This window comes from Stenella coeruleoalba (assembly GCF_951394435.1).
Source record: "Stenella coeruleoalba genome assembly, chromosome: 6".
NCBI classification, from domain to species: domain Eukaryota; kingdom Metazoa; phylum Chordata; class Mammalia; order Artiodactyla; family Delphinidae; genus Stenella; species Stenella coeruleoalba.
The window spans coordinates 53548019-53554018 of record NC_137151.1 but is presented as its reverse complement, the minus strand read 5'-3'; the positions used below and the strand labels follow the sequence as shown (position 1 = coordinate 53554018).

General features: G+C 42.5%; 1 long non-coding RNA gene across 3 annotated transcripts in view; it reads left to right on the top strand.

The window, feature by feature from the left end:
- The first annotated feature begins 3447 nt into the window (after window positions 1-3447).
- LOC307187986 overlaps window positions 3448-6000 on the top strand; it is a 325306-nt gene continuing 322753 nt past the window's right edge. For all 3 annotated transcript variants that reach the window (XR_013828776.1, XR_013828777.1, XR_013828778.1), the window contains exon 1: window positions 3448-3666. This is a non-coding gene — a long non-coding RNA (uncharacterized lncRNA). The remainder of the gene's footprint in view (window positions 3667-6000) is intronic.

Here is a 6000-nt window from a genome sequence, read left to right as displayed (position 1 = left end):
AAGTATCCAAATTTTTTTACACGAAATATTAATGTGTTGTACATCCCAAGTCTTCCTCCTACTTCTTCGGGCCATGCTGTTATATAAAGTATCTACAGGTTGACCTTATCCCCACAGTACTGATGTTTAGGACTTGGAAAATCTTCATCTCAACAAATCATTTGTGTAAAACTGAGTTCTCCTTAAATATATCATTAAAGTTTTTTTCTTTTTTTTTTTCAATGAATGTATAAAACCAGAAATACCTCCGAGGTACTATCAGCCTAATTCTGGTATGTCCCTTATTCCTTACACCTGTATTACCATTTCAGAACTTTTGTATATATTTTTCCTAAAGCTCTTTCATCTACCTTAAACTTTCCAGGATCTCTCCGCTTTTATGCCCAATAAACCACTGGACTTTTCTCCTATAAATATGTAGGCAGAAAAGTGATAAGGCTATACTTTCTCAATTTTATGTTTTCTTCTATAAATATTTCTTAAACTTGTGTCAACTGTTCTTGCTTGAATTTGTGTGAGATGAGGTCTGATTTTGCACAAAATTGCACTAGTCATTTTAAGTTTAATCTCTAAACAATTCCTGGTGTTTCACGTAACTTCCAACGCTCTGCTATCTGAAGGGAGAAGATTTCTTAATTGGAGAAGTGAGGATGTCTGGACATTTATCCACAGTTATAGACTTGACACCTTTCTCTGAATATCCACAGATCAGCTATTGGGATATTCTGGGGGAAAGGAAGCTTCCATGGCCAAATCATTTTAGGAAGTGCTGCATATTTGAACTCTTCATGTCTTTGTTCTTCAGGTGGATCTGCCCTCAAACCTTGAGGAGAAAAATTGTCCATAGTCTATTTTCTACAATTTTGGGAGAGAAGTTTCCATGGGTTCTTTTTGTAATAAATTCCAGCATCTTAGAAAACTTGTTGCCCAGAAATTCTAACATCTAATCTAAACATCCCCTGTTTTGTAACCTATTGTTGAGCCCAATTTGCCATTGATCAAATGCTGTTATTTAGATTGTTAGTTTCTTGAGGGAAGAGGAAGCATCTTTATGAGACTGTGAGACAAGTTGACATGTATTAAATATGTGAGTAGTAGTAGTACTTCTTTTAAATACATTGATGTGAACCAAATAAGAAGTAGAATATTCTTGTTATATATGTAGCTACCTGGGTAATAGGAAAGGCTAGCATCTTTTTGTGAAGACCCTATTCGAGTGGCTGTTCTTTTCTTGGCTGTATAATAGAATCACTTGGAGTGCTTTAAAAGAATTGTGATGCCCTGGTGTCACCCCAAACTAATTAAATCAGAATTTCTGAGAAGTGGGGGGATATAGGGCCCAGGCATCAGCATTAAAACTCCTCAGAAATTCTAACGTACAGCCAGAGCTGAGAACCACTTGTTAGAGAAATATCAACTTAGTTCTAACGATTTTCTTTCTGAGTGTAAGTTGGTGCCAAGTAGTTGGATTTCTCTGCTTGTGGGTCATCTCCTGGGGAATTGCTGTGGGCTCTTGGGACTTTAATTCCACAACGCACACTTTGGACTGTGAAAGGTGTGTGCTGCCAAAGAGCTGACATGACCAGTTGGTTAAGGCAATTCATGGGCAAACAGAAGCTTGTGATTACCCCCAAGGAACTGTTCTCTGAGCTTCAGGTTCCCAAGAATGGAACAAAATCAGTTTGGACACCCACAGCTTTAGTGTTGGAACAGAGTCAAGAGAAAAGAATCCATGGGTCAGCTCCCCCCCTTCTTTTTTTTTTTAATTTTTGGCTGCATTGGGTCTTCGTTGCCGCACGTGGGCTTTCTCTAGTTGCGGCAAGCGGGGGCTACTTTTCGCTGCAGTGCACGGGCTTCTCATTGCGGTGGCTTCTCTTGTTGCAGAGCACAGGCTCTAGGCACGTGGGCTTCAGTAGTTGTGGCATGCAGGCTCAGTAGTTGTGGCTTGCGGGCTCTAGAGCGCAGGTTCAGTAGTTGTGGAGCACGGGCTTCGTTCCTCCCTGGCGTGTGGGATCTTCCCGGACCAGGGATGGAACCCGTGTCCCTGAAAATGGCAGGCGGATTCCTAACCACTGCCACCAGGGAAGTCCCCAGCTCCTCCCCTTCTTACACATACCTGCAGATACCTCTTTCTATAACCCCAGGGTCCAGGACACTCATTTATTTCTCAAGGACCCCCCTCTGGCGGTTAAGTCTGACCTACATCTACTGGCCAGTTGAACATACAAGTATGGTATGCCAACATAAATTATTAACAACAGTATAATGAGTTTACATGCAAAAAAATAAAAAACTTTGTCACCGTTTACCCTTCCCCCTCCCCAAAATGAATCAGTTATATATATACATATGTTCCCATATCTCTTCCCGCTTGTGTCTCCCTCCCTCCCACCCTCCCTATCCCACCCCTCCAGGCGGTCACAAAGCACCGAGCTGATCTCCCTGTGCTATGCGGCTGCTTCCCACTAGCTATCTACCTTACGTTTGGTAGTGAAGCTGAAACTAACATACCATTGTAAAGCAATTATACTCCAATAAAGATGTTTAAAAAAAAATAAAAAAAAATAAAAAACTGAAAAACCAAACCAAACCAAAACCTTTGCAATCCATGGACACCCAACTAGTATACATCTGGGTGAATAAGCAGCTGGCTAGTTCACGTCAGAATCACTCTCTGTAAAATCACTGCCTTTCCCTCTTGTCTTGCTGTTGATTCCTTTCTCAGGGCCAGAGCTTGGCTCTGAGCCTGTGGGGCCTACCTATCTTAGTATGGCCCTTTTCCCTGCTCCTACCCCCCTTCCAAGGGCAGACACCCAGGTCACGTGGCAGAGGTGGCTGACTGGCATGCTAAGATTTTGATCTCTGTCCGCAGGAAGGCTGGATGGCCTTGGGGTGACAGACACCAGAGGGCAGCCTCCTCTGGTACCTCAGTGTACTGCAAATATGTGTCCCACACACTTTCTATGACATGAAAAAGTTTGGGAGGTATACGTTTTCATGTTCAAAACTGGATTATATTTCTACTTAGCAAATTCCATTTACTAGAAAACAAAACTCCATATTTTATTTTATCATGTAAACCTTGACATGCATCGGCCAGGTGCTGGCCTATAAGAGACCTGATTTCCATGAAGGAATTCCTTTCCAATAGTTCTCAGGAAATTTACGTTTTTCAAATCCTGAATGTTACTGACCCTTTGGAGCTGGGCCCCAACAAGGGTCCTTCTGCCAATAGAAGGAGACTGAATTCAGTTCAGAAGCAAAGGAAAGCTTTTCTCTTTGATCAAAGAATGGAGAGGTGCGAGCGCCTGGTCTAGAGCTCTAGATACGCTCGCCGTCTCTCCGAGAGGCTGAGGGCAGGGCTGCATTATTGGGTTCCGGTCAGCAGGGAAAGGAGGCGGAGCTCTCACTGGTCTGCGCAAGCGCAGCTGTGCTGCTCTGGGCTCCAGATCGCAGTGCAGGGCCCGGCGTCTCTGCTCACGGCCGTCAGTCACCTCAAACGGAGGTGTAGTGCACAGCGCTCATGCCCACGGCCCAGCAAGGTGAGGTTTCGGGCGCAGCCGTTTCGCACTAGGAACTCTGGTCTGACGGGCCGGGTGCGAGGCCTCTGCACACGGGCCCCTATGAGGAAGTGCAGCTAGACTCAGCACAAAGGAAAAAAAACAGGTTAGACTTCATTTTATTACCCAAATTCTATTATTATTATTATTTTTTCCTGGTACACGGGCCTCTCACTGTTGTGGCCTCTCCCGTTGCGGAGCACAGGTTCCGGACGCGCAGGCTCAGCGGCCATGGCTCACGGGCCCAGACGCTCCGCGGCATGTGGGATCTTCCCGGAACGGGGCACGAACTCGTGTCCCCTGCATCGGCAGGTGGACTCTCAACCACTGCGCCACCAGGGAAGCCCCCAAATTCTATTTTTATTTCCTGGGAATTCTTTTTTTTCTTTTCGCGGTACGCTGGCCTCTCACTGTTGTGGCCTCTTCCGTTGCGGAGCACAGGCTCCGGACGCGCAGGCTCAGCGGCCATGGCCCACGGGCCCAGCCGCGCCGCGGCATGTGGGATCTTCCCGGACCGGGGCATGAACCCGAGTCCCCTGCATCGGCAGGCAGACTCCCAACCACTGCGCCACCAGGGAAGCCTTCCTGGGAATTCTTAATGGGCTTTGCTAGGACAAATCCTCAGAAAAAAATCAGTTAAGAATTCAAGAAAGCGAGAAAAAGCGTTATAATTCTCCCATGAGAACGAAAGCTTAATAATCAAGATGTTCCTGGTTTGAAGGAATCCGCTGATGTTAAGTCAAAAGCAGGAAATACTGACAAGGGAGGTGAGGGCTCCAGAAACTGAATTGGAATAAGGAGGAGAGAAGTGGTCACCATTTCTTCAGTCAATTTTGCTTGTAGTTTTTGCCCAGTTATAAGTGTGTGTTTATTGCTGTATTGCTAACACAGCCATTCTTGCAAATAAAACAAATATTAATAAGTTTATGCACCTAGTATATTTCATACAAGTCCTATGAGTGCTGTTCCATGAGACAAGTTTTGGAAGAAAAGAACTCTTTTGGAAATTGTGACGTGTGAGTCTACACGTGTGAGTCTACACGTAGTGCTAACTTTGCTAGGTGATTCAAATATTACTTTATTTGAATACTACCCAATAATCTTTCTGGAGTTTTTCAGTGTTTGAATATTCACTGGAGGCTACAGTTCTTTGTAAATACTTTAACAGTAAAAATACAAAGAAAAAATGAAGCGTGTTCAATACTCAGACAAGTCAAAAACCAATCTGAAATCTAAATTAGCAAAAGCAATATCACTTTCAGGGGCAAAACCAAAATCAGAGCAAGCAGACAAAATATTTTCATCATTTAAAAATAATTAGTTCATATGAAGTAATTTGCACCCAAACACCCAGCTTGAACGTGCTTTTGGATGCATTCTGCACAATGCAAAATGAAAGATTTTCTACGTCTGGAATATTTGTCATGGAACAAAGGTCAAAACTATTTGATAGGGTCATTAATGCTTTGCGTGTTTAAAATTTCATTTTAAGGGTAACAACTTTTAAATATTGTCTTTTAACTTTTAAAATGATTTTTAATTGACATTTTTGTACTGATGAATCCTTCTAATGTTCTCAATTATCAAATGTTTATATCATATAGAGATCATTTTTCTGTTAGTGAATTTTATATATATAGAGCTTCATAATATTAACAAATCATGAGTTTATTATTAACTTTTTTACCAGAAATCCTGTGACAGTTTAATAGAAAACCTCTATCAGAAAAATGATTTTCTGTTTATTATTATGGTCATTCATTTTTACTTAAAAACATAAAATATTATGAACAATACATGATGCTTTGATTTTGGAAATTCCAGAGAGTTTCTTGTGTCCTAACTCTGAAGATTAATACCGGGAATCTGCAAGGCTAGAGTATAAATCAGAGATATCCTGGGGGCCAGTATCAGGGAAAGAGAAGATCAACCGCCTGGGAGACAGGAGGAGAGTTGGAGGGTTAAGCTAAGTTCAATTACAAGGTGTCAGGACAAAAGACACCAGGAGCAGAATGGCGTGGATACCAGAATTGGAATCCTGAAAACACATCAACGTCAGGAAACATCAGAGGAAAATGAGGGGGCAGAAGAAGGGGAGTTAAAAAGGAAACTAATTCCATGGATCAACATCTTCTGGAATCAAGATTGCTTTAAAATGGTTGAGCATGGATCTCTGTGGTCCCTGAGGCAAGAGATTTTAAAGGAACACCTATTGTCAAGTGTTGCCTGCTTCAGAGTTTAAGGATTTAAGGATTTACATTTGGTGAATTCACCTTTTGGTAATAGACCAATGGGAAATGGTGATAGGGAAGAAATCTGTAATCAGAGCTTTCCTTACACATCTATGGATTATGTATGCATAACTCATCTTCCCGTTTTCCTAATTTATAAGCAGAAGACTTGTGGAGGGCGGGTGGCACAGGAAGATAGAGAAGAGAGG